Below are 26,476 nucleotides of genomic sequence, written 5' to 3'. Positions count from 1 at the left end.
GAGGGGAGGAGGAGAGTGTATTGAGGGGAGGAGGAGAGTGTATTGAGGGGAGGAGGAGAGTGTATTGAGGGGAGGAGGAGAGTGTATTGAGGGGAGGAGGAGAGTGTATTGAGGGGAGGAGGAGAGTGTATTGAGGGGAGGAGGAGAGTGTATTGAGGGGAGGAGGAGAGTGTATTGAGGGGAGGAGGAGAGTGTATTGAGGGGAGGAGGAGAGTGTATTGAGGGGAGGAGGAGAGTGTATTGAGGGGAGGAGGAGAGTGTATTGAGGGGAGGAGGAGAGTGTATTGAGGGGAGGAGGAGAGTGTATTGAGGGGAGGGGGAGGAGGAGAGTGTATTGGGGGGAGGGGGAGGAAAGGAGGAGAGTGTATTGGGGGGAGGGGGGAGGAAAGGAGGAGAGTGTATTGGGGGAGGGGGGAAGAGGAGAGTATTGAGGGAGGGGGAAAGAGGAGGAGAGTGTATTGAGGGAGGGGGAAAGAGGAGGAGAGTGTATTGAGGAGGGGGGGGTGAGTGTATTGAGTGGAGGGGGAGGATGAGAGTGTATTGAGTGGAGGGGGAGGATGAGAGTGTATTGAGGGGAGGGGGAGGAGGAGAGTGTATTGGGGGGCGGGGGAGGGAAGGAGGAGAGTGTATTGGGGGGAGGGGGGAGGGGGAGAGTGTATTGGGGGGCGGGGGAGGGAAGGAGGAGAGTGTATTGGGGGGAGGGGGGAGGGAAGGAGGAGAGTGTATTGGGGGAGGGGGAAGAGGAGAGTGTATTGAGGGAGGGGGGAGGAGGAGAGTGTATTGAGGGAGGGGGGAGGAGGAGGAGAGCGTATTGAGGGGGGGAGGAGGAGGAGAGCGTATTGAGGGGGGGAGGAGGAGGAGAGCGTATTGAGGGGGGAGGGAGGAGGAGAGCGTATTGAGGGGGGGAGGAGGAGGAGAGCGTATTGAGGGGGGGAGGAGGAGGAGGAGAGCGTATTGAGGGGAGGGTGAGGAGGAGAGCGTATTGGGGGGCAGGGGGAGGAGGAGAGCGTATTGGGGGGGCGGGGGAGGGGAGGAGGAGAGTGTATTGAGGGGAGGAGGAGAGTGTATTGAGGGGAGGAGGAGAGTGTATTGAGGGGAGGAGGAGAGTGTATTGAGGGGAGGAGGAGAGTGTATTGAGGGGAGGAGGAGAGTGTATTGAGGGGAGGAGGAGAGTGTATTGAGGGGAGGAGGAGAGTGTATTGAGGGGAGGAGGAGAGTGTATTGGAGGGGAGGAGGAGAGTGTATTGAGGGGAGGAGGAGAGTGTATTGAGGGGAGGAGGAGAGTGTATTGAGGGGAGGAGGAGAGTGTATTGAGGGGAGGAGGAGAGTGTATTGAGGGGAGGAGGAGAGTGTATTGAGGGGAGGAGGAGAGTGTATTGAGGGGAGGAGGAGAGTGTATTGGGGGGCGGGGGAGGGAAGGAGGAGAGTGTATTGGGGGGAGGGGGGAAGAGGAGAGTATTGAGGGAGGGGGAAAAGAGGAGGAGAGTGTATTGGAGGGGGGGGTGAGTGTATTGAGGGGAGGGGGAGGAGGAGAGTGTATTGAGGGGAGGAGGAGAGTGTATTGAGGGGAGGGGGAGGAGGAGAGTGTATTGAGGGGAGGGGGAGGAGGAGAGTGTATTGAGGGGAGGGGGAGGAGGAGAGTGTATTGAGGGGAGGGGGAGGAGGAGAGTGTATTGAGGGGAGGGGGAGGAGAGAGTGTATTGAGGGGAGGGGGAGGAGGAGAGTGTATTGAGGGGAGGGGGAGGAGGAGAGTGTATTGAGGGGAGGGGGAGGAGGAGAGTGTATTGAGGGGAGGGGGAGGAGGAGAGTGTATTGAGGGGAGGGGGAGGAGAGTGTATTGGGGGGGGGGGAGGAGAGTGTATTGGGGGGGGGGGGGGAGGAGAGTGTATTGGCGGGGTGAGGAGGGCGTATTGGGGGGAGGAGGAGGAGAGCGTATTGAGGGGGGGAGGAGGAGGAGAGCGTATTGAGGGGGGGAGGAGGAGGAGAGCGTATTGAGGGGGGGGAGGAGGAGGAGAGTGTATTGAGGGGGGGAGGAGGAGGAGAGCATATTGAGGGGAGGGGGAGGAGGAGAGCGTATTGGGGGGCAGGGGAGGAGGAGAGTGTATTGGGGGGGCAGGGGAGGAGGAGAGTGTATTGGGGGGGGCGGAGGAGGGGAGGAGAGGAGGAGAGTGTATTGAGGGGAGGGGGAGGGGAGGAGGAGAGTGTATTGAGGGGAGGAGGAGAGTGTATTGAGGGGAGGGGGGAGGAGGAGAGTGTATTGAGGGGAGGGGGGAGGAGGAGAGTGTATTGAGGGGAGGGGGAGGAGGAGAGTGTATTGAGGGGGGAGGAGGAGAGTGTATTGAGGGGAGGGGGAGGAGGAGAGTGTATTGAGGGGAGGGGGAGGAGGGAGAGTGTATTGGGGGGCAGGGGAGGAGGAGAGTGTATTGGGGGGCGGGGGAGGGAAGGAGGAGAGTGTATTGGGGGGGAGGGGGGAGGGAAGGAGGAGAGTGTATTGGGGGAGGGGGAAGAGGAGAGTGTATTGAGGGAGGGGGGAGGAGGAGAGCGTATTGAGGGAGGGGGGAGGAGGAGGAGAGCGTATTGAGGGAGGGGGGAGGAGGAGGAGAGCGTATTGAGGGAGGTGGGAGGAGGAGGAGAGCGTATTGAGGGGGGGAGGAGGAGGAGAGCGTATTGAGGGGGGGAGGAGGAGGAGAGCGTATTGAGGGGGGAGGAGGAGGAGAGCGTATTGAGGGGGGGAGGAGGAGGAGAGCGTATTGAGGGGAGGGTGAGGAGGAGAGCGTATTGGGGGGCAGGGGAGGAGGAGAGTGTATTGGGGAGGGGAGGAGGAGAGTGTATTGAGGGGAGGAGGAGAGTGTATTGAGGGGAGGAGGAGAGTGTATTGAGGGGAGGAGGAGAGTGTATTGAGGGGAGGAGGAGAGTATATTGAGGGGAGGAGGAGAGTGTATTGAGGGGAGGAGGAGAGTGTATTGAGGGGAGGAGGAGAGTGTATTGAGGGGAGGAGGAGAGTGTATTGAGGGGAGGAGGAGAGTGTATTGAGGGGAGGAGGAGAGTGTATTGAGGGGAGGAGGAGAGTGTATTGAGGGGAGGAGGAGAGTGTATTGAGGGGAGGAGGAGAGTGTATTGAGGGGAGGAGGAGAGTGTATTGAGGGGAGGAGGAGAGTGTATTGAGGGGAGGAGGAGAGTGTATTGAGGGGAGGAGGAGAGTGTATTGAGGGGAGGAGGAGAGTGTATTGAGGGGAGGAGGAGAGTGTATTGAGGGGAGGGGGAGGAGGAGAGTGTATTGAGGGGAGGGGGAGGAAAGGAGGGTGTATTGAGGGGAGGGGGAGGAAAGGAGGATGTATTGAGGGGAGGGGGAGGAAAGGAGGAGAGTGTATTGGGGGGAGGGGGGAGGAAAGGAGGAGAGTGTATTGGGGGGAGGGGGAGGAAAGGAGGAGAGTGTATTGGGGGGAGGGGGGAGGAAAGGAGGAGAGTGTATTGGGGGGAGGGGGGAGGAAAGGAGGAGAGTGTATTGGGGGGAGGGGGGAAGAGGAGAGTATTGAGGGAGGGGGAAAGAGGAGGAGAGTGTATTGAGGAGGGGGGGGTGAGTGTATTGAGGGGAGGGGGAGGAGGAGAGTGTATTGAGGGGAGGAGGAGAGTGTATTGAGGAGGGGGAGGAGGAGAGTGTATTGAGGGGAGGGGGAGGAGGAGAGTGTATTGAGGGGAGGGGGAGGAGGAGAGTGTATTGGGGGGCGGGGGAGGGAAGGAGGAGAGTGTATTGGGGGGAGGGGGGAGAGGGAGAGTGTATTGGGGGGCGGGGGAGGGAAGGAGGAGAGTGTATTGGGGGGAGGGGGGAGGGAAGGAGGAGAGTGTATTGGGGGAGGGGGAAGGGAGAGTGTATTGAGGGAGGGGGGAGGAGGAGAGTGTATTGAGGGAGGGGGGGAGGAGGAGGAGAGCGTATTGAGGGGGGGAGGAGGAGGAGAGCGTATTGAGGGGGGGAGGAGGAGGAGAGCGTATGAGGGGGGGAGGAGGAGGAGGAGGAGAGCGTATTGTGGGGAGGGTGAGGAGGAGAGCGTATTGGGGGGCAGGGGAGGAGGAGAGCGTATTGGGGGGGCGGGGAGGGGAGGAGGAGAGTGTATTGAGGGGAGGAGGAGAGTGTTATTGAGGGAGGAGGAGAGTGTATTGAGGGGAGGAGGAGAGTGTATTGAGGGGAGGAGGAGAGTGTATTGAGGGGAGGAGGAGAGTGTATTGAGGGGAGGGAGGAGAGTGTATTGAGGGGAGGAGGAGAGTGTATTGAGGGGAGGAGGAGAGTGTATTGAGGGGAGGAGGAGAGTGTATTGAGGGGAGGAGGAGAGTGTATTGGGGGGCGGGGGAGGGAAGGAGGAGAGTGTATTGGGGGGAGGGGGAAGAGGAGAGTATTGAGGGAGGGGGAAAGAGGAGGAGAGTGTATTGAGGAGGGGGGGGTGAGTGTATTGAGGGGAGGGGGAGGAGGAGAGTGTATTGAGGGGAGGAGGAGAGTGTATTGAGGGGAGGGGGAGGAGGAGAGTGTATTGAGGGGAGGGGGAGGAGGAGAGTGTATTGAGGGGAGGGGGAGGAGGAGAGTGTATTGAGGGGAGGGGGAGGAGGAGAGTGTATTGAGGGAGGGGAGGAGGAGAGTGTATTGAGGGGAGGGGGAGGAGGAGAGTGTATTGAGGGGAGGGGGAGGAGGAGAGTGTATTGAGGGGAGGGGGAGGAGGAGAGTGTATTGAGGGGAGGGGGAGGAGGAGAGTGTATTGAGGGAGGGGGAGGAGGAGAGTGTATTGAGGGGAGGGGGAGGAGGAGAGTGTATTGAGGGGAGGGGAGGAGGAGAGTGTATTGAGGGGAGGGGGAGGAGGAGAGTGTATTGAGGGGAGGGGGAGGAGGAGAGTGTATTGAGGGGAGGAGGAGAGTGTATTGAGGGGAGGGGGAGGAGGAGAGTGTATTGAGGGGAGGGGGAGGAGGAGAGTGTATTGAGGGGAGGGGGAGGAGGAGAGTGTATTGAGGGGAGGGGGAGGAGGAGAGTGTATTGAGGGGAGGGGGAGGAGGAGAGTGTATTGAGGGGAGGGGGAGGAGGAGAGTGTATTGAGGGGAGGGGGAGGAGGAGAGTGTATTGGGGAGAGGGGAAGGAGAGGAGGAGAGTGTATTGGGGAGGAGGAGAGTGTATTGGGGGGGGGGGGAGAGTTTTGACAGTGGGGAGGGGGGAGAGAAAGAGTGTTATGTATACCAGCATCTCGCTCTCTCTCTTGCTCTCTGGCTAGCCCCCCCCCCCCCCCCCCCAGCCAGCCGTGACATCACGGCCAGCAGCTCGCATTTCTCCGGTAGGATTTACTTAATTTTTATTAGTATTTTATTTGTTTGAGCTTTCCCTTGCAATGTTTGGTGCTTGGTTGTTGAGGTCCTCTCCAGTTCCCTTCCCTCCCCTATACCTGCCCTAATGTCTGCCGAATGTGCGCTGCTTTTTCTTCACTGCCCGCAAGGTTTTTCAGAGTTGGCCACGTACGCTGACCTAAGTGGATTTGGAGTAAGTTTTTGCTGGCTAAAGTGGCATAAATGGCCAAAACTGGCGTAAGTGTCTAGGAACGCCCCCTTTTGCAACAAAAAACTGACCTAAAAAAAATCGTACCTAACTGACTTACTCTGGAGCAAATATTTTGGGGAAAATGGCATTTTTTAAACTTACGCCAGAAAAAACAACTTACTCCCCAAAAAATTGATGCAAGTCATGGCCAAAATTCGGCCCAATGTTTCTGATGACCTTTTGTCAGAACTGATTCTGACTGGCTGATTGTAGCATTTTCTACGCTTAAACGAATGTTGTTCTATCTTATATATTTTAATTCATGCACAAATCCTTTAAGAAAGCTATCTTCCCATTAAAAGTTAATTTCCACCCACGCAAAGCCTTCCAATTTATTTTCCCTCTGCAGTGTTGTACCTGCATGTACATAGTCACAAGGGAGCTGTCCTTATTTTGAAAAGTAATCCAATGTTGAAATCTTCGGGCTCCCATTTTTTGGCGTATTGCCAGAGTTGCGCCTTTTTTTCTAGGCCAGAAATGTGCCGGAAATAATTTGCCAAAGTTTCCCCGATGTATAATTCGAATTTGGTGCAGCGAGTCCAGTCACCTCTGGGGGGGCGGAGCCTGCTGTCTGCGCGGAACAACGATGATGCACCTTCGCATGCGTGGAAAAAATTTTTACGTTTCTGACGTTGTAATGGACGCGCATGCGCAGTACAGCTCCGAGTTGGCAATCGGCCATTTTTAAACAACCAGTTGTGTGTGTGACGAGGAGTGCTGTGTGAGAGCATTGGAAAAATCGCAGCTGCAGCAAGGACCAAGAATTTCTTGCTGGAAGAAGTGGAGGCACTAGTTACTGTGATTGAGAACAGATGGCAGGAGCTGGATACCAGTCGAGGTCACATAATAGTACCACCAAAAGAAATTAAGAAAAGCTGGAATCAAATTGCAAAAGATAACTGCGCAATGGTGACCACCATGAGATCTGGAGGCCAGTGTATAAAGAACTGGCAGGACCTTGGTCAAGTAGTTAGTGTAAGTAATATTTTCATTTTATTCACTGGAATTGCAATTGTAAACGTGACCATCTGTATGTCCCATCCAGCAGAAAGACAGTCGCTCTTTAAAAAGTTATGTTTTCATCTTTGCATGGGAAGATGGCACATAATAAAAGGGAAAGAACTTGAACAGGAGGAGACCCGGCAAATCTGCACCCACTGACACCCTTGGAATAGAGGGTTGCTGCTTTGATAGGTCCTGCCTGGAAAAAAGCAATCAGTACTGCACAAGCTGGGCCCACACTCGAGGGAGAGGGGAAGTCCTGCAAATGCATCGTGGCTCTTCAAATCACCCTGCTGTTTGGTCTGCACTGAGAGCGCCTACTCATGCCACCCACCCTGCCCCGTCCTCTACTGCCAACCATTTGTCTGTTCTGTTATATTTTGCATAACTTGAGGCCAACCCTGACGATGCAGAAAAAGATTCAGATGCGGACGAGCCTGAAGAGGAGAACATCTTTGAATCCAACCCTCCAGACCAAGAACATGGGTGGGGGGGGGGGGGGGGATGGAGCTGGGTGAAGCCCCCGCTGTTTTACTGACTTTGGAGGAGGTGCCGCTCATTGCGGTGACGGCTCCTTCTGTGACTAGTGGTTTGAGTGCTGGTGGGACATTCCATGGTTTCCCACCTTCTGAGGTTGCGGGTCCCATTGGTGGGGTGCAAGCTACACGTGTGGGAAGGAGAGCTCGACTGCGCTCTCCTGAGGTGCAGGATCTAACAGATGTGGTTCAGATGATGTCATTGAGTGCAGAGAGCATTGATCTTACCCGATCACTCCTGGACACTATCAGTGGGGTGAGTGATGAGGTAGTGGGACTGTCAGGAGAAGTAACAACAATGACACGTGAAATGGGAACGATGTCTGGGACATCAGTGAGGGAATAGTAGCCATGAAGGAGGGAATGTCGGAGGTAGCTGATGTGCAGTCAGTGACCATGAGGGAGGGAATGTCTGAGATAGTGTAAACACTATCACTGACCATGGGGGAGGGAATGTTGCAGGTCATTGAGAAACTGTCAGGGCGCATGAGTGAAGGTATGTTGGAGTTGGCTGCTGCAATAAGGGAACACGCCTGGAACACGGCCAAACCCCGCGCCCGTTGACAGAATCAACTGCCACTCCCAATCCAATCCCCACACCAGCCTCTGAAGAGCCCCAAGCCGGGCCCTTCAACTTGTTGCCTGGGCTCTGGGCCCTCCACATTGCTGCCTGCACGCCTCTCCCCCGCCCCCCCCAAGAGGTGCGCAGTACCTGAGATCTTAGAAAGAATAAACTTCGTACCAACCCCAGAAACACTGCCACCGCCTGCGGGCAGGGGTCATGGAGTCACCAAGACCAAGCGCAGCGGGCGGTCTTAGAATGAGATGGGTGGGTGCAGCCTTTCTTTGCTGCTGTTATTGTTACTGTTGTAACTGTTCTCAATTTAAAAGTTTTTAGTAAGTTATGTCAATTTACAAGTTTGAAAGTTTGTATGTGATCTTAAAGAGTGATCTTAAAGTAAAGTTTGATGCAAGAATAATTTCATTAAAGTTAAGTACAAAAGAACTGTTAAACTTTTGATTAAAATATATTTTACATTAAAACTGAATAATTTCCATTATTTGTTCCATTAACACGACACAACATTATAGAACAGCTCCAAACAGTAAACATGGTCCATGTGGAATAGTTGTCGCTGAGCCCTCAGGCATCAGGAAAGCGTTCACTGATGAGCTGCTGACGCAAGGCTCGAGCAGTCGTTAAAGGGGCACGATGGCCCGTCGTGCTCCGGCCTCGGCACTTGCATGGCTTCCTCATCCTCGTCCTCGTCCTGCTCATCATCTGCATCATCCGCATCTTTATCATCAGCCACTCTCCACATGTGGGTCCTCCACTCCCAGGTGCTGCTGTCTCATGGTGGCTAAGTTATGCAGAATGCAGCACACACCAGTGAACTGACCAATCTCCGTGGAGTACAGCAAGTAGCTTCTGGAATGGTCCAGGCATCGGAAACGCTGTTTCAAGATGCCACTGGTCCTCTCTATGATGCTGCGCGTCGCAATGTGCGACATGTTGTATTCCCAGTCAGCTTCCTTCCGGGTTACGCGTAGGGGCGTCATGAGCCAGGTGGCAAGGTCGTACACTTTGTCTCCCAGCAGCCAGTTCTGCCCTTCTGGCTGCTGCTGAAACATGGTAGATATAACGCTGTCGCGTTGTATGAATGCATCATGGATGCTCCCAGCGTATCTTGTATCAACTGACATGATGCGATGCATGTCGTCACACACGAGCTGTACATTAATGGCGTGGAAGCCTTTTCTGTTCCTGTACATCTTGGAATCCTCCAAAGGTGCTCGCAAGGTGATGTGGGTACAATCAATGCAGCTCTGTACCTTTGGGAAGCCAGCAATCCTAGAGAAGCCCATAGCCCTGTCATGGATTGCTTGGGTGGTCATGGGGAACTTTAGTCATTCTTCTGTGCATACAGTGCAGCTGTCACCTGGCCAATGCAGACATGTGTTGCATGTTGAGAGATGGCGCACACATCCCCAGTTGTAGCTTGAAACGAGCCAGAGGCATAGAATGAAAGTGCAACTGTAACTTCACTTCAACTGATAAAGCAGTCCTCCTGATACTTCTAGGTTGCAGGTCTGCTTTGACCAACTCTCAGATCTTCAGTTACAACTACTTTCCAGAAAAGCAGCCTTCTGACACAGCCTGCATCACTTGGATGGAGGTACGAATGCCTGTCTCGATATACCCAGGTGGGTAAGGTCTCCTGCCCAGCACCCTACGGGCTCTGATGTTCCTGATGCAATGACGTTGAATCAATTGTCTCCTACGTAGCATGATGCAGAAGGCCCGCACAAGGTCAGTATTACCCCCATACTTAAATGTTACCTTTGAAAGAAGCTCAAAACGGCAGGAAAGCAGGCAGGGCAGGTTCACAGTTCTCTCTCCCCAAGTTCTTATGACTTCTCTCTTCTGCCCCCCCCCCCCTTAACTAATTGCAGTCTTGTGACTTCTCCCCTTCTCGCTCGCACTCACTCTCTCTCTCTTACTCTCTCTCTCTCTCTCTCTCTCTCTCTCTCTCTCTCTCTCTCTTCGTTCTTTCGCCTTTCCTTCCCTTCCCTTCCCTTCCCTTCCCCCCCCCCCCCCCCCCCCCACTCATTGCAGTCTACAGAAGCCTTCCAACTGGCACCATTACTCCCTGGGCTCGAAGCCGTTCGATCGACGCCTCGCTCTCTCGCTCGCTCTCTCTCCTTTCCCCTCCCCATGGCTTGTTTTCAAGCTGGGCCCCATGTCTGGGCACGGGGCCGATTCTGCTGGCCACTCCAGCCCTGCTTCAAGACGTTCGGTGGTGGCGTGTGAGTGAGTAAAAAAAAAAAGAGAACAAACTTCTGAAATCCAACAAACTTCAATTTACTACGTTGACAGGTTTAAAAAAAGTTGAACTTTATTATTGATTTGTTATCATAGGCAGTCCCTCTGAATCAAGACTTGCTTCCACTCTTAACGTGAGTTCTTAGGTGGCTGTAAAGTCCAATACGAGAACCACAGACTCTGTTGCAGGTGGGACAGATAGTCATTGAGTGAAGTTTGCCGCACACTCTTTCCGCTGCCTGCGCTGAATTTCTGCATGCTCGTGACGACGAGACTCGAGGTGCTCAGCGCCCTCCCGGATGCGTTTCCTCCACTTAGGGCGGTCTTGGGCCAGGGACTCCCAGGTGTCAGTGGGGATGTTGCACTTTATCAGGGAGTCTTTGAGGGTGTCCTTGTAACGTTTCCGCTGCCCACTTTTGGCTCGTTTGCCGTGAAGGAGTTCCGAGTGGAGCGCTTGCTTTGGGAGTCTCGTGTCTGGCATGCGAACTATGTGGTCTGCCCAGCGGAGCTGATTGAGTGTGGTCAGTGCTTCGATGCTGGGGATGTTGGCCTATCGGGGACGCTAATGTTGGTGCATCTGTCCTTCCAGGGGATTTGTTGGATCTTGCTGAGACATGGTTGGTGGTATTTCTCCAGCGACTTGAGGTGTCCACTGTACATGGTCCATGTTTCTGAGCCATATAGGAGGGCCTGTGGACATGAGCTTGGTGGCAGTTTTGAGGGCTTGGTTTTCAAACACACTTTTCCTCAGGCGGCCGAAGGCTGCACTGGAGGCGGTGTTGGATCTTGTCGTCAATGCCTGCTCTTGTTGATGGGAGGCTCCCGAGATACGGGAAGTGGTCCACGTTGTCCAGGGCCGCGCCGAGGATCTTGATGACTGCGGGACAGTGCTGTGCAGTAAGAATAGACTGGTGGAGGACCTTTGTCTTGCTGATGTTTAGTGTAAGGCCCATGCTTTCCTACGCCTCGGTAACTACGTTGACTACGTCCTGGAGTTCAGCCTCTGTGCGCAGACACAGGCGTCGTCCGCGTACTGTAGCTCGACGACAGAGGTTGGGGTGGTCTTGGACCTGGCCTGGAGACGGCGAAGGTTGAACAGGTTCCAACTGGTTTAGTTCCACTCCAGCGGGAGCTTGTCAACTGTGAGGTGGAGCATGGCAGTGAGGATGATTGAGAAGAGGGTTGGGGCGATGACACAGCCCTGTTTGACCCTGATTTTTTAGTGTTCTTGACTTACTCCAAGATATTCGATTTAAAAACAATGGCGCCTTTCAGCGCCGATTTCTCAGTGTGCGCTGGTTTTCTTAAGTGCCCAGAAGGTTTTTTGGGAGTGGCCAGATACGCTGGCCTAGGAGGAAAAAATGTTGGCAAAACTGGGAAAAATTATAAAAACTGGTGCAGACATGAGGGAACTATGACGTCAAAAAAACTGGCCTCGAAAAATCGTAACGAAGTCAGTTGCACCGGTGCAGATCGCAGGGGGAATCTTTGAAAAAAGTAAATACGCCCAAGAAAACGGCACGCGCCAAAGAAACGGTGCAATTGAGCTCTTGGTCTTGGAATGTAATTTAATGTTTATAGCTGCTCATACTGTGATTTTTTTTTTTAATGGGGTTGTGTCAGTATATATTGGTATGCAGAGTCATTTAGAATAACACAATCTGAATTTAGAGTAGGTGCAGGAAATGTGACTTAATTTTAAACTCCCTTGCTATATCCTTGTTATTTTAATCCCTCTGCAGTGCCAACATGGGAGGGGATAACATACTGTCAATTAATGCTCCTTTTGCTTTTGGATAACTATGTAAACAACTTGGAACATGGCAACACTTAATCTTGAAATATTTACAGGGTTAGTTAAGCACTCATGATCTAGGTGTTCTAACATAGAACACTAAGCATTGCTCATGGAGATTTTGCAAACTTAAAGTTGCACTTTAAATATCCATAAAACAATTAACTTTTTGTCTCTCCTCAATGTTCTGAAGACATTAGTACCTAAAGTGTGTTCGTTTGCACTCGCCTTAATGTCAGACGAATATATCCTCTTGCTCTGGTGTTTATATAGTGTAGTGCGGTTCTAAATGTTGAGAATTCGTATATTTACTCAGCAGTTGAGTTCTCTGGACAGATGTTTTCTTTCTGTAATGCAAGAGAGGTATACTAAAACTTAAATTAAATGGCTTTATCTATCGTAAAAAAAAAATACTGATTTATGCTGAGGATGGGGTATTGAATGCCTATATCAGCATATAGGGCTCAATTTTGGCCACTAGAGATTTCTGGCGTACTTACCAGAGGTGCACCAGTTTTCTATGCGTGGAAGTGCGCCAAAAATCTTCAGGCCGATTTTGGCCGCTGCCCTAGGTCTTCCAGCTGCTGGCGTGGTATGGCAACTGGGTCTGTGGGCGGAGTTGGTTTTTCTGACGTAAGTTAAAAGATGCCATTTTCCCCAATTGGCCATGACTTGTTCCAGAGTAACTCAGTTAGGTACGATTTTTTTTTAGTTCAGGTTTTTTTCCCCAAAGGGTCGTTCCCAGCCACTTAGGCCAGTTTTGGCCATTTAGGCAATTCTGACCAGCTAAAAGTTACTCCAAATCCACTTAGGTCAGCGTATGTGGCCAGCTGTCTGTGGGCGTAGCCAGTGTTCTGCGCTGAAAACAGTGTCGGGACGCTGGACATGCGCAGTAGGATCGGGATTGCCGTGATCGCGCATGTGCAGTAGAATCGGGTGAGTGAGAGCTGCAGTTTCAACTGACCGCACATGCACAGTAGAATTGGGCTGCCGTTAGTGGAGAAGTTAGGAAAATCAATAAGCACAAAAACAATCGCTGCCCCCCCAGACAGAATCAAAAAGCAACATTGTAGCTTATTGTTTATCAGATCCAACGGGTCTTCTGATTTGTATCAGAGAATTGAGTCGTCCCCCCTTCGCCTCCCGATACTTTGCCGAGCCCAGCCCCTCCCTCCAACCCCCACCCTTCTCTTCAGCCTCCCGATACTTTGCCGCGTTTCTGCCGAGCCCAGCCAGCCCAGCCCAGCCTCTTCCCCACCCCCTCCCGCCCCCTTCCCTTCAGCCTCCCGATGTGTCTTTGTCGGCCGCCCCTTTCCCAGGCCGAACGGCCTCCCGTACGGGCCAGCTCACTGCCTTCTCCGGCCAAGTTCAATTCAAGGTGGGATTTACTACTATTATTTATTATTCCATTGTTTACCTGAGTTCTTTATTTTTATTGAGTTATTTCAACTTTTATTTGCAATGTTTGGTGCTTGCTGTTTGGATGCAGGTCCTTACTTGCTTACCTGCGCCGATTTCTTAACTGCCCACAAGATTTTTAAGAGCTGGCCACATATTACGCCGACCTAAGTGGATTTGGAGTAACTTTTAGCTGGTCAGAATTGCCTAAATGGCCAAAACTGGCCTAAGTGGCTGGGAATGCCCCCTTTTGGGAAAAAAAAACCTGAACTAAAGAAAAATTGTACCTAACTGAGTTACTCTGGAGCAAGTCATGGCCAATTGGGGAAAATGGCATCTTTTAACTTACTTCAGAAAAACCAACTTACTCCAAAAAAATTGGAACAAGTCATGGCCAAAATTGGGCCCTTAATAATTAGAATATGGGCAGATGTTGATCATGAACAAGATATTAAAACATTTTGATGCTTCGCTCAGTTACCAAAATGCTTTTGGTAAATTATTCCAGATTGTGATAACTTTGTGCAGAAAACTGACTTGTTTATAGTTGCAATTTATTCTGAGGCATAGAATACCTCCTTTACCTGCCCTGATGTATTCTTGTTCAATACTTTGGTCAGTGGAAATGTTTATATATTGTAACTCCCGTCATTGCGGGAGTTCTGTCACCACAATAACTGCAGTGGTTCAAGAGAGGACCAACCCAACCTTGGGGCAAGGAAATAGGCAATAAATGCATTCTTGCAAGCAGCAGCCATATCTCGAGAAAAAGAAAAATAAAGTTGAGAAAAGTAAAATTAATTCATTAAGATATTAAGTGTGAGCCTTGGCTCGGTGGGAGCTCTCCCGCGTCTGAATCAAGGTTGTGGGTTCAGGCCCCACTCCAGAGACTTGAGCACATGATGTAAGTTGACATCAGTGCAGCGCTGAGGGAATGTTGCACTGTCTGAGGTGCCATCTTTTGGATGAAATATTAAACTGAAGCCCTGTCTGCTCTCTCAAGTGGTTGGAAAAGATCATGTGGCACTGAGCAAGGGGTTCTCCTGGTGCCTGGCCAATATTTATCCCTCAACCAGCATGGTAATACTCAGTGATTGAGCCAGACCTGGCAATGGATGACCGGAGCAGATGTATAAGCAGGTATGCTCAAGTTTATGGTTCAGACGAGGGAGCAAAGCTGAGGTCTGTAAAGAAGCAAGTATCAGAAGGCAGAGAATTAGTATTTACTAACCATGATGAGTGAAAATGCTAGCAATAAGAAGCTTGCGTTTAGAGGTCTGGCAGTGTTAGAATATGGTTTACCTTTCATGCTGCAAAATAAATTAGTTCTGATTAGTTAGCAGATTATTTTAATTTATTGATTAGTACAGTCAGTAGTTTGCAGAAAATTATACCTTGTGTAGTGCCCTGTCTGTCATTTTTGGATGTGTTACTGTTTTTTTTGTTAAGGGCTTGATCTATTCTGTACTGCATTGGATTATACTGCAAGACTTCCTGCTGTTTCTCCATCTCTGCTGCTAAAGTTTATTTTTCCTTTTAATTGCGACTGTGTCTCTGCTGCACTGCTCCTACTGGTTGTTCAGCTCTGCTGGCTTCTTGCTAACAGCTGCAGATTGACTTGTTCTATCAGTTGTCAACTTTGCTGGCCGTTGGCTGTGGTTTTACTGCAGTCCACAAACTTGTGACTACGTCACTATCATCTTTCTGCACGGCTACCGACACTCCTTCCTACAGCACATCCTTGATCTCTCTACACTACAAATAGCTTCTGGACTTCACTTGCCTGCTTTGGACAATGGTTCGTCGATGCTCCGTGCTGGCCTATCCTGTTCATGTCGCAGGGATCAGAGCTGGGACCCCAACTATTTACAATCTATATTAACAACTTGGAAGAAGAGACTGAGTGTAACGTAGCCAAGTTTGCTGATGATACAAAGATGGGAGGAAAGCAATGTATGAGGAGGACACAAAAAATCTGCAAAAGGACATAGACAGGCTAAGTGAGTGGGCAACAATTTGGCAGATGGAGTATAATGTTGGAAAGTGTGAGGTCATGCACTTGGGCAGAAAAAAAATCAAAGAGCAAGTTATTATTTAAATGGAGAAAGTGCTGCAGTACAGCGGGACTTGGGGGTACTTGTGCATGAAACACAAAAGGATAGTATGCTGTAGCAAGACTTTATTGCAAAGGGAATGGAGTATAAAAGCAGGGAAGTCTTGCTACAGCTATACAGGATATTGGTGAGGCCACACCTGGAATACTGCGTGCAGTTTTGGTTTCTATATTTACAAAAGGATATACTTGCTTTGGAAGCAGTTCAGAGAAGATTCACTAGATTGATACCAGGGATGAGGTGGGTTGACTTTTGAGGAACGGTTGATTAGGTTGGGCCTCTACTCATTGGAATTTAGAAGAATGAGAGGTGATCTTATCGAAACATATGAGGGGGCTTGACAAGGTGGATGCAGAGAGGATGTTTCCACTGATGGGGGAGACTAGAACTAGAGGGCATAATCTTAGAATAAGGGGCCGCCCATTTAAAAGTGAGATGAGGAGAAATTTCTTCTGAGGGTTGTAAATCTGTGGCATTTGCTGTCTCAGAGAGCGTGGAAGCTGGGACTTTGAATAAATTTAAGACAGAAATAGACAGTTTCTTAAACAATAAGGGGTTATGGGGAGCGGGCAGGGAAGTGGAGCGGAGACCATGATCTTATTGAATGGCGGAGCAGGCTCGAGGGGCCCGATGGCCTACTCCTGCTCCTATTTCTTATGTTCTTATGTATGTCGGCTTTGACCTTCCATGGAACCTCTGACTTTGACCCTGGTCTTCCTACTATTGTATCCCATGAACTACTGCATTTAAACAGGCCTATTTAACCTGAGCCTTTCCAGTGTCCATTTGCGTGTGCACTTTGGCTGCCGCTCTGGATCCAAGCCAGTCAATACTTTTCCACTTTTTACCCGTTGTTACTTTTCCTCTTGATCCCTCCCTGACCATTCTCTCCTGTCATCATGCCTCGTTTCATCTCTCCTCTCTCGGATACTCTACACTCCCAAATTCCGACCCCAATCCTTCATTACTCTTTGACCTTCTTACTCTCCTGCCGCCGTCCCAGGCTTGACTCCCTCCTGGATAAGCCAACAGCTTCCCTCTGTGCCTCCCTTGGCATCCTACGAAGGGCCCATCGAGGCACTCGTCGCTGCCTCCTTACAAGCAGCAACCCCAACTGTCCCATCCTACTCTCTCGCCGACTTTCCTGCCCAGCAGCCTGCTGGAGGCTAATCTTGCCAATCTCCTCCCCATTCAACTCCCCACCGCAGTAGCGGGACATTTGGAAAAGCATAATTCAATCAGGCAGTCAGCATGGTTTTATGAAAGGGAAATAGTGTTTGACAAATTTGCTGGAGTGCTTTGAGGATGTAACGAGCAGCGTGGATAAGGGGGAACCAGTGGATGTGGTATATTTGGATTTCCAAAAGGCATTCGATAAGGTATCACATAAAAGATTACTGCACAAGATAAGAGCTCACGGCGTTAGGGGTAATATATTAGCGTGGATTGGCTAACTAACAGAAAACAGAGAGTCAGGATAAATGGGTCATTTTCTGGTTGGCAAACGGTAACTAGTGGGGTGCCACAGGGATCGGTGCTGGGGCCTCAACTATTTACAATCTATATTGATGACTTGGATGAAAGGACTGAGTGTAATGTAGCCAAGTTTGCTGATGATACAAAGATAGGTGGGAAAGCAAGTTGTGAAGAGGACACAAAAAATCTGCAAAGGGATATTGACAGGCTAAGTGAACGAACATTTGGCAGATGGAGTATAATGTGCGAAAGTGTGAGGTTATCCACTTCGGCAGAAAAAATAGAAAAGCAAACTATTATTTAAATGGAGAGAGATTGCAAAGTGCTGCAGTACAGAGGGACCTGGGGGGTCTTTGTGCATGAAACACAAAACGTTAGTATGCAGGTACAGCAAGTAATCAGGAAGGCAAATGGAATGTTGGCCTTTATTGCAAGGGGGATAGAGTATAAAAGCAGAGAAGTCCTGCTACAACTGTACAGAGTATTGGTGAGGCCACACCTAGAGTACTCTGGACAGTTTTGGTCTCCTTATTTAAGGAGGGATATACTTGATTTGGAGGCAGTTTAGAGAAGATTCACTAGGTTGATTCCTGAGATGAAGGGATTAACATGAAGAAAGATTAAGTCTATACTCATTGGAGTTTCGAAGAATGGGAGTTAATCTTATTGAAACATATAAGATACTGAAGGGGCATGACAAGTTAGATTCAGAGAGGATTTTTCCACACGTGGGGGAATCTAGAACTACGGGCAAAATTTAAGAATAGGGGGTCGCCCATTTAGAACTGAGATGAAGAGGAATTTCTTCGGAGGGTCATAAATCTGTGGAATTCTCTGCCCCAGAGAACTGTGGAGGCTGGATCATTGAATATATTTAAGGCGGAGATAGACAGACAGATTCTTAAACAATAAGGGAGTGAAGAGTTACGGGGAGCGGGAATGGGAACCGGAGCTGAGCCCAAGATCAGATCAACCATGATCTTATTAAATGGCGGAGCAGGCACGAGGGGCCAGTTGCCTACTCCTGCTCCTATTTCGTATGTTATGTTCTCCTCAATGCTGACCCTGTGGACGCTGGCAGTGGGGCAGCCATCATCGACCCTCTCCGCATCTCCCTCCACAATGTTCGTTTGCTTGCAAACCAGGCCCTTCCCGTCCACGAACTTATCGTTGATGATCGCATAGGCATCAAAGCCCTGATGGAAACTTGGTTGAGGGGTGATGGCACGTTGCACTTAAATGAAACCTACCCACCTGGCTATAACTTCCACCACTTTGACCACTCATCCAGCGTGTTGGCGGTGTGGTTCTCATAAGCAAATCACAGCTTGGTCTGTCCCCCCTACTCCTTTGAGCATCTGACTTTATTCCACCCCGTCACCTCATTTAAAATTCTAGTTCTCTACCGCCCACCTAAGTACCATAAAAATGTTATTAGCGATATCTCTTCACTACTTTCCTCCCTCTGCCTCTGCACTGAATGACTTCTCATCCTCAGTGATTTTAACTATCTTAATTCATCATGCTCTCTCTGAGTTCACTAGCATCCTCTCCTACCTTAATCGCTCCCTCCATGTAAACTCCCCAACCCATATTCATGGCCACCCCCTCAACCTTGCCATTTCTCATGGCCTCGCAGATAAGGCCATCTCTGACCACTTTGTCGTAGTGCTCTCCACACATATTTCCCCCCCACCCTTGCCTCCTTCTGTGTCTGCCTCTGGAAAAATCTCTCTCTCACTCTCTTGCAACTGCACTTATGAGCTCCCAAACTGTCCAGCCTTTGGCCCTCCATTCACCATGACATTGTGCAGACAGTTGAGCTGCAGAAATCACACCCTCACCACCACCTTTGATGCCCTAGTCCCTGTTGGCCATCCCCCCTGGTACAGCCCTTAAGTGCAAGGGACGTAGACTTGAACGGATATGGCGGACAACTGGGTTTAGCCATTCACCACTAGATCTGGCTGGATCACATAAAACATTGGATCCTGCTCTCGTCTGCCAAAATTGCTCACTATTCCAGAATCATTCTGGAATGTAAAGATAAATTCGGCTTCTATTCTCCACTGCTAACTGTCTTTTTAAACCCCTCTCCTCAGTCTCCACCCTCACCATCGACAATAAGTATGACGACCTCATCACCTGCAACCGCTTATCTTCCTGCCCCCGCATAGTTACCTCTGGTGTTCCCCAAGGATCTATCCTTGGCCCTCTCCTATTTCTCATCTACATGTTGCCCCTTGGCGACATCATCCGAAAACACAGCATCAGTTTCCACATGTACACTGATGACACCCAGCTCTACCTCAATACCACTTCTCTTGACCCCTCCTCAGTCTCTTAAATTGTCAGACTGCTTGTCCGACAAGAGCAGAAATTTTCTCCAATTGAATATTGGGAAGACCGAAGCCATTGTTTTCGGTCTCCACCACAAACTCCATTCCCTAGCCAATTACTCCATCCCTCTTCCCAACTTCTGTCTGAGGCTGAACCAGACTGTTTGCAACCCTGGTGTCTTATTTGACCCTGAAATAAGCTTTCGACCACATATCCAAAGCATAACTAAGACCGCCTATTTTCACCTCTGTAACCTTGCCCGTCTCTGCCCTTGCCTTAGCTCATCTGCTGCTGAAGCCTTCATCCTCTAGACTTGACTATTACAACGCACTCCTGGCTGACCTCCCACATTCTACCCTGTGTAAACTAGAGTTGATCCAAAACTCAGTTGCCCGTGTCCTAACACGCACCAAGTCTCGCTCACCCATCACCCCCTGTGCTCGCTGACTTTCATTGGCTTCCTATCTAAACTTCGTAGAATATCATGGATAGCACGTCACCCTGCAGCTGAAAAGTGTGCAGGCAGAGAAGAAGTGGATAACCACGAGACAGAAGAGGAGGACTAAGCAGTTAGTGCAGGAGTATCCCGAGTTCATGTCGCTGTCCAACCAGTATTCTGTTCTGGGGAGCGCAGCCAGAGCCACGTCCACGGCACCACGGGTGGCTCAGCTGCGTGGGGGGGGGGGGTTGGGTTGGGGTGGTGGGGAAAAGAAGAATTTAAGAGCAATAGTGGTAGGGGATTCAATAGTCGGGAGCAGACAGGCATTTCTGCGGCCGCAGACGTAACTCCAGGATGGTGTGTTGCCTCCCTGGTACCAGGGTCAAGGATGTCACCGAGCGTCTGCAAGACATTCTGGGGGGAGTGGTGAACAGCAAGAGGTTGTGGTCCAAATCGGTACCAATGACATAGGTAGAAAGAAGGATGAGGTCCTGCCGGCAGAGTTTAGGAAGCTAGGAGAGAAATTAAAAAGCAGGACCTCAAAGGTAATAATCTCCGGGTTACAGCTGGTGCCACGTGCTAGTGAGTGCAGAAATAGGAGGATAGAGAAGATGAATGCATGGCTGGAGAGATGGTGCAGGCGGGAGGCGTTGGGACTGTTTCTGGGGGACGTGGGACCTGTTCAAGCTGGATGGGTTGCACCTCAACAGAACCGGGACCAGTATCCTCACTGGAAGATTTGCTAGTGCTGTTTGCTAGCTTGGCAGGGGGATGGGAACCGGAGAACAGATTCAGTGGGGAGAGAAGCAAAGCTGGACTTGGGCAGCAAAAAAGTAGAAAGTGAATTTGGAAGAAAGAGGAAACAAGGGCTGGAAAATAGACAACAAGGGAGTTTGACACCACTAAATGATATATACTCCAATGCAAGGAATATAGGGAATAAGGCAGATGAGCTGAGCACAGATGTTATAGCTATTACTGAGACATAGCTGAAAGAAGGACAGGTATGGCAGCTCAACATTCCTGGTTATAGGGTTTTCAGACTGGATAGAGAGGGGGTAATAAAGGAGGGGGGGTTGCAGTATTAATTAAAGAAACAATTACAGGTGTGAGAAGGGATGATATGTTAGAGGGGTCATCAAATGAGGCCATATGAATTGAAGAACAAAAAAGGGGCGATCACACTACTGGGAGTGTACTATAGACTCCCAAACTGTTAGAGGGAGATAGAAGAACAAATATATATGGGCAAATTGCTGCGAATTGCAAAAACTATAGAGCTGTAATAGTGGGGGATTTCAACTACCCCAATATTCACTGGGAAAAAAGTAGTGTGAATGGTACAGAGTGCGGAATTCCGAAAATGCATTCAGGAGAACTTCTTTAGTCAGTATGCAGCAAGCATAACAAGGGAGGAGGCAGTTCTGGACTTGCTCTTGGAAAATGAAGAGGGGTGGATGGAAGGGATATCAGTGGGAGAGCATTTTGGTGCTGGTGATCATAATTCAGTAAGATTTAGAGTAGTTATGGAAAAGGACAAAGGTGGACCAGGAACAAAAGTTCTCAATGGGGTAAAGCCAATATTGTTGAGCTGAGATGGGATTTGTCCAAAGTGGACTGGAAACGGTTATTTGATGGTAAATCAGTGTCAGAGCAGTGGGGGGTATTCAAGGAGGAGATCCTGTGGGTACAGAGCAAGTATGTTCCGTTTAAAATAAAGGGTGGAGCTTATGAGATACTGAGAACTCAATACTGCAGAAACTCTAGAGGAGTATAAGAAGTGCAGGGGTGCAATTAAAAAAGAAATCAGGAAAACAAAGAGAGAGCATGAAAGAATGTTAGTAAGTAAAATCAGGGAATACCCAAAGATATTTTATAAATACATCAAGAACAAGAGGATAACTAGAGAAAGAGTGGGGCCTATTAGAGACCATAAAGGAAATCTCTGTGTGGAGGTAGAAGATGTGGTATGATTCTTAATGAATACTTTGCATCTGTTTTCACAAGAGAAAGGGGCGCTGCAACTTTGCAATGAGGGAGGAGGAGTGTGAAATATTAGACGAGATAAACATAGTGAGAGAGGAAGTATTAAGGAACTTGGCAGCTTTGAAAGTGGATAAAGCCCCAGGCCCGGATTAAATTTATCCCAGTCTGTTGAGAAGCGAAAGAGGAAAGAGCAGAGGGTCTGACCATCATTTTCCAATCCTCTCTAGCTACAGAGGACTGAAGGACTGCTAATATTGTACCTTTGTTTAAAAAGGGAGAAAAGGATAGACTGAGTAATTACAGGCCAGTCAGTCTAATCTCAGTGGTGGGAAAATTATTGGAAGAAATCCTGAGGGACAGGATAAATCTTCATTTGGAAAGACATGGATTAATCAAGGACAGTCAGCATGGTTTTGATAAGGGAAGATCGTGTCTGACTAATTTGATTGAATTTTTCAAGGAGGTAACCAGGAGGGTTGATGAGGGCAGTGCGTATGATGTAGTGTATATGGATTTTAGGAAAGCTTTTGATAAGGTCCCACATGGCAGACTAGTCACAAAAGTAAAAGCCCGTGGATCCAGGGCAAAGTGGCAAGTCGGATCCAAAATTAGCTCAGAGGCAGGAAGCAAAGGGTATTTGTTGATGTTTTTGTGACTGGAAGGCTGTATCCAGTGGGGTTCCACAGGGCTCAGTGCTGGGTCCCTTGCTTTTTGTGGTGTATATCAATGACTTGGACTTGAATGTTGAGGGTATGATTAAGAAGTTTGCAGATGACACTAAAATAGGCTGTGTGGTGGATAATGAAGAAAGCTACGGACTGCAGGAAGATATCAATGTACTGGTCAGGTGGGCAGAACAGTGGCTAATGAAATTCAATCCAGATAAGTGTGAGGTCTAACAAGACAAGGAAACGCACATTAAATGGTACGACACTGCAAAGTGTAGAGGGACCTTGGAGTACAGGTTCACAGATTCCTGAAGGTAGCAGGCCAGGTAGATAAGGTGGTTAGGAAGGCATATGGAATACTTGCCTTTATTAGTCGAGGCATGAAATACAAGAGCAAGGAGGTTATGCTTGAATTGTATAAAACACTGGTTAGGCTGCAGCTGGAGCACTGTGTGCAGTTCTGGTCACCACATTACAGGAAATATGTGATTGCACTGGGAAGGGTGCAGAGGAGATTTACAAGAATGTTGCCTGGACTGGAGAATTTTGACTATGAGGAAAGAGTGGAGATGCTGGGACTGTTTTCTATGGAACAGTGAAGGCTGAGGGGAGACCTGATTGAGGTGTATAAAATGATGAGTGGCCTAGATAGAGTGAATAGGAAGGACCTGTTTCCGTTGGCAGAGGGGTCAACAACCAGGTGGCATAGATTTAAAGTAATTGGGAGGTATAGAGGCGATATGAGGGGAAATTTCTTTACCCAGAGAGTGGTGAGGGTCTGGAACTCACCTCCTGAAAGGGTGGTAGAGGCAGAAGCCCTCAACACATTTAAAAGATACTTGGATGTGCATTTAAAGTGCTGTAATCCACAGGGCTACGGACCAAGAGCTGGAAGTGTGATTACGCTGGATAGCTCTCGGTCGGCTGATGCGGACACGGTGGTCTGTTTCTGTGCTGTAAATTTCTATGATGTGGAGATGTTTGAAACCCAGTACTCCCTATGTACAAGCTTCTAACTGAGGGGAAAAAGTTTTTTCTTATTCGTATACACTACAGGTTTTTAAAACTTAAGCTTAGCACTACCTAATTCATGATATCTACAATATGCCTTGGCCCTTCACCTACATTTCTCAATTTTGAAAAATACATACCTTACAATGGAAACATTCACTTTTATTTTTGTGATAGTAAATTCTTACATCAGTCTTGGCTAGAATTTTTTTTAAATCAGCAAAATTATAAAGAGAGGGTATATAGAGTATGAAAGTAAACCAGCAAGAAATATAAAACAGACAGTAAGAGCTGCTACAGGTATATAAAAAGGAAGAGAGTAGCTAAAGTCAAAGTTGGTCCCTTAGACGATGAGAATGGAGAATTAATAATGGGAAACGGAAATGGCAGAAACTTTGAACAAATATTTTGTATCAGTATATTAAATTTGCCAAATGGATTGCAACTTTCCATTTCAAATTACATTTAAAACTCCTATGCCAGGTTCTGATGATGGGGAAACCCATAAGACAACTGTCAACATTTACCTGCAGTACCAGTTACACCTGCAAATGTTGCTGTGATCGTTTTCAATGAAAGCCACATAACATAGCTGCAAAAATATGTTGAGAGTTCATACTTAAAAATTTGTCTTAGTCTGCATTCAGTTGCAGTATCTGGCTACCAGTGGCGCTGTGGAGCAGCCTACGTTTTTCAGCCAACAGCCATGGTGGTATGTGGAGCACAGCGCGAGTCGGTTCAGGAGGGCGACGACTTGGAGGAGGTGACTGGATTGGACATCACCATAATCCAGGTTTCCGATTGGAGCGTGGGCAGGTACAGCAGGAGAGGTGGCAAGCAGCAGAGGAGTGGCGAGGTCAGGGCGAAGGAGCGGCGAGAGATTGTAGAGAGACGTAATCTGGGCCCAGGAGAGGCGAGGGCCCAAGGGCAGCACGGGCCAGTCCACACTGCAATATGTGTGCACACTAGGTCCGTGCAGCAGAGCTGGTCTCCAGTCAGCTTGGTTAATCCTTGCTACTGGACCAAGACCTAGGTCTGTCAAGCCCATGTGGTGGCTGGTGTGCAATGGCCACCACACGTTAAAAAAATCCACGAACCGGCATCTTCCACCCTTCAATATGTAGTTCTGGACCTGGAATATCTCATTGTAAAACATGTGAACTCATCCCCTTTTTGGTGTGGAAGCAAGTCATCCTTGATACGAGGGACCGCCGAAGAAGAGAAATTTCTATGATAAACTAAAGGTGATCCAAAACTCGGCTGCCCATGTCCTAACTCTGACGAAGTCCTGCTCACCCATCACCCTTGTGCTCGCTGACCAACATTAAATACACTATGTAAATACAAGTTTTTATTGTAATGCCTAGATAATGAATGGAAACTAGTTGTGTAAAAAGCAGTCATGTTCGGCATTACCTTTTAGATTGAATAATGCAGCCTCCCTTACAAGACAGGTTTATTAAAACTGAATGCAATCAAGTCATTAGTTGTAGTCTCTTAAGCAGCTGTAATCCAAGCATTCATTCCTGTAGATGCCTGATGTCTGTCCAGTTATTAAGGAATAAACGGTCGCGCAGAGCTGCATCCATTACACTATTTTATTTCACTAACTCCATGTAAAGAATACATGGTTATCAAAGTAATTATCACACTGTTTGCAACAACTTCATGATGAGCAGTATAATAATACAATTTATTGACTAAATTCACCTTAATGTATTGTAACTTTCAATTCAGCCTTAATATCTTTATCTTAGCTATATAGAAATAATTATGTGCTCTGTGTATGTCTGTGATGCTGTTGAAATGGCCTGCGACCTTTTTAAACATGATTGCACTGTCAAATTAAACAAATCTGTTTCTGCAGCATTTTGGTTGTCCTTCCTGTCTCATATCGACTTTCATTTCTGGTTCATCAAATATCATTTTATTTTCCTATGTTCATATACATCTAATTTACACTATCTCTTGTACCATGAGGATTTAATTACTGGATTAACCTGCTTTATTAATTCCTAGGCTCCTCACGAGAATAAGTTTGAGTTGACTCTCTAAACTCACTTTCTCTCTCAAAATTAACTTGCTCCTTTGAAAGTGTTTAAACTAAGACAAAAATGACCTCTCTTGCATCCAAGATCAAAAAATAATTCAGGCAATCATTTCTCCAAGATAGAAATATTTCCTTCCGCCCGTGTATCTGATGCTGTCAATACCAAACAGTCAAGGGTTGACCTCAACTGACAACACAGGCCATCCGTTCTGATTTCACGGGAAGGGTTTCCTTATAAGGACATATTATTTACTGTCAACATCAAAGAGAAAGCTTTTGGTTTGCTTTGTCAAAAGGCTTTCTCAGGAACTATACCAATTTGGCTGCTTAGCAGTTAGGAAATATTTCCAAAGTTGAATGGTCAAAACTTTCAACTTTAACGTTGCTGCCTTTGTCACTTTATTCTACTAACTTGCCTTTCAGTATTAGTACTTGAAGTATGAATAATTGTGCACTGAATGAATTTTAACTCTAGTCTCTGGATTTCAATTCTAATTCTTTCTACATTCCAGCAAATTACAAGGTTTTTGTGATGAGAAAGCAGGAAAGGGGTACTGAGGGAATGATCAGCCATGATCTTATTGAATGGTGGTGCAGGCTCGAAGGGCCAAATGGCCTACTGCACCTATTTTCTATGTTTCCAGGATTTTTTTTAACCTTTGGTTTATTTGTAGGCCTGGAAGATATTAGCCCAGATTTTACGGTGGGTAATGACAGTGAACTGTCAGCGTTCGCTGTCATTACCGCTCTGAAACTGACTGCAACTTCAGGATTTAGTGCATGCGCACCTAAATGCAGAAATCCTGAAGTTATGGTCAGTCATTCACTGGCTGTGCTGTGGACCTCCCCCCCCACCCCCCGCCCCCCCCCCCACCATCCATCCCCCTCCATATCCAGCAATTAATTGAACTGACGAAAACTTGAGCTTTTCCGTGCTAATATCGCTGTTGAAAACCCCATTAAATGTTAAGCCTTGTTGGAATAGGTGTAACTGGGGTTTTAACAGCATATATTAAACAACTGTTCTGGTCATGAAGAAATTATATTTGTGGAATGTCAAATTATGATAAAGTATAGATTCCTGGGGAACACCACTTGTCACATCCCACCAATCAGAGTACATCCCTTTCTTCCCCACCAATTTCCAACTCATGTTGCAAGGATGGCTTCAATTCCGTGTGCTTTCATTTTTACATGGAACCTTCTCAAATGCCTTCTGGAAGTCCATGTAGACAACATCCACAGACACTCCTTTCTCCACCATGGTA

At 48.4% G+C, this 26,476-nt stretch overlaps 1 protein-coding gene across 3 annotated transcripts in view; it reads left to right on the top strand.

Annotated features, from left to right (window-relative positions):
* The window catches only part of pam (peptidylglycine alpha-amidating monooxygenase), a 398,693-nt gene that overhangs the window by 9,805 nt on the left and 362,412 nt on the right, over positions 1–26,476 (top strand). The window lies entirely within an intron of this gene.

The sequence above is a fragment of the Pristiophorus japonicus genome, chromosome 1 (assembly GCF_044704955.1).
Source record: "Pristiophorus japonicus isolate sPriJap1 chromosome 1, sPriJap1.hap1, whole genome shotgun sequence".
Taxonomy (NCBI): Eukaryota; Metazoa; Chordata; class Chondrichthyes; family Pristiophoridae; genus Pristiophorus; species Pristiophorus japonicus.
The sequence above is the reverse complement of the archived record's forward strand: the minus strand, read 5'-3'. Positions and strand labels throughout refer to the sequence as shown.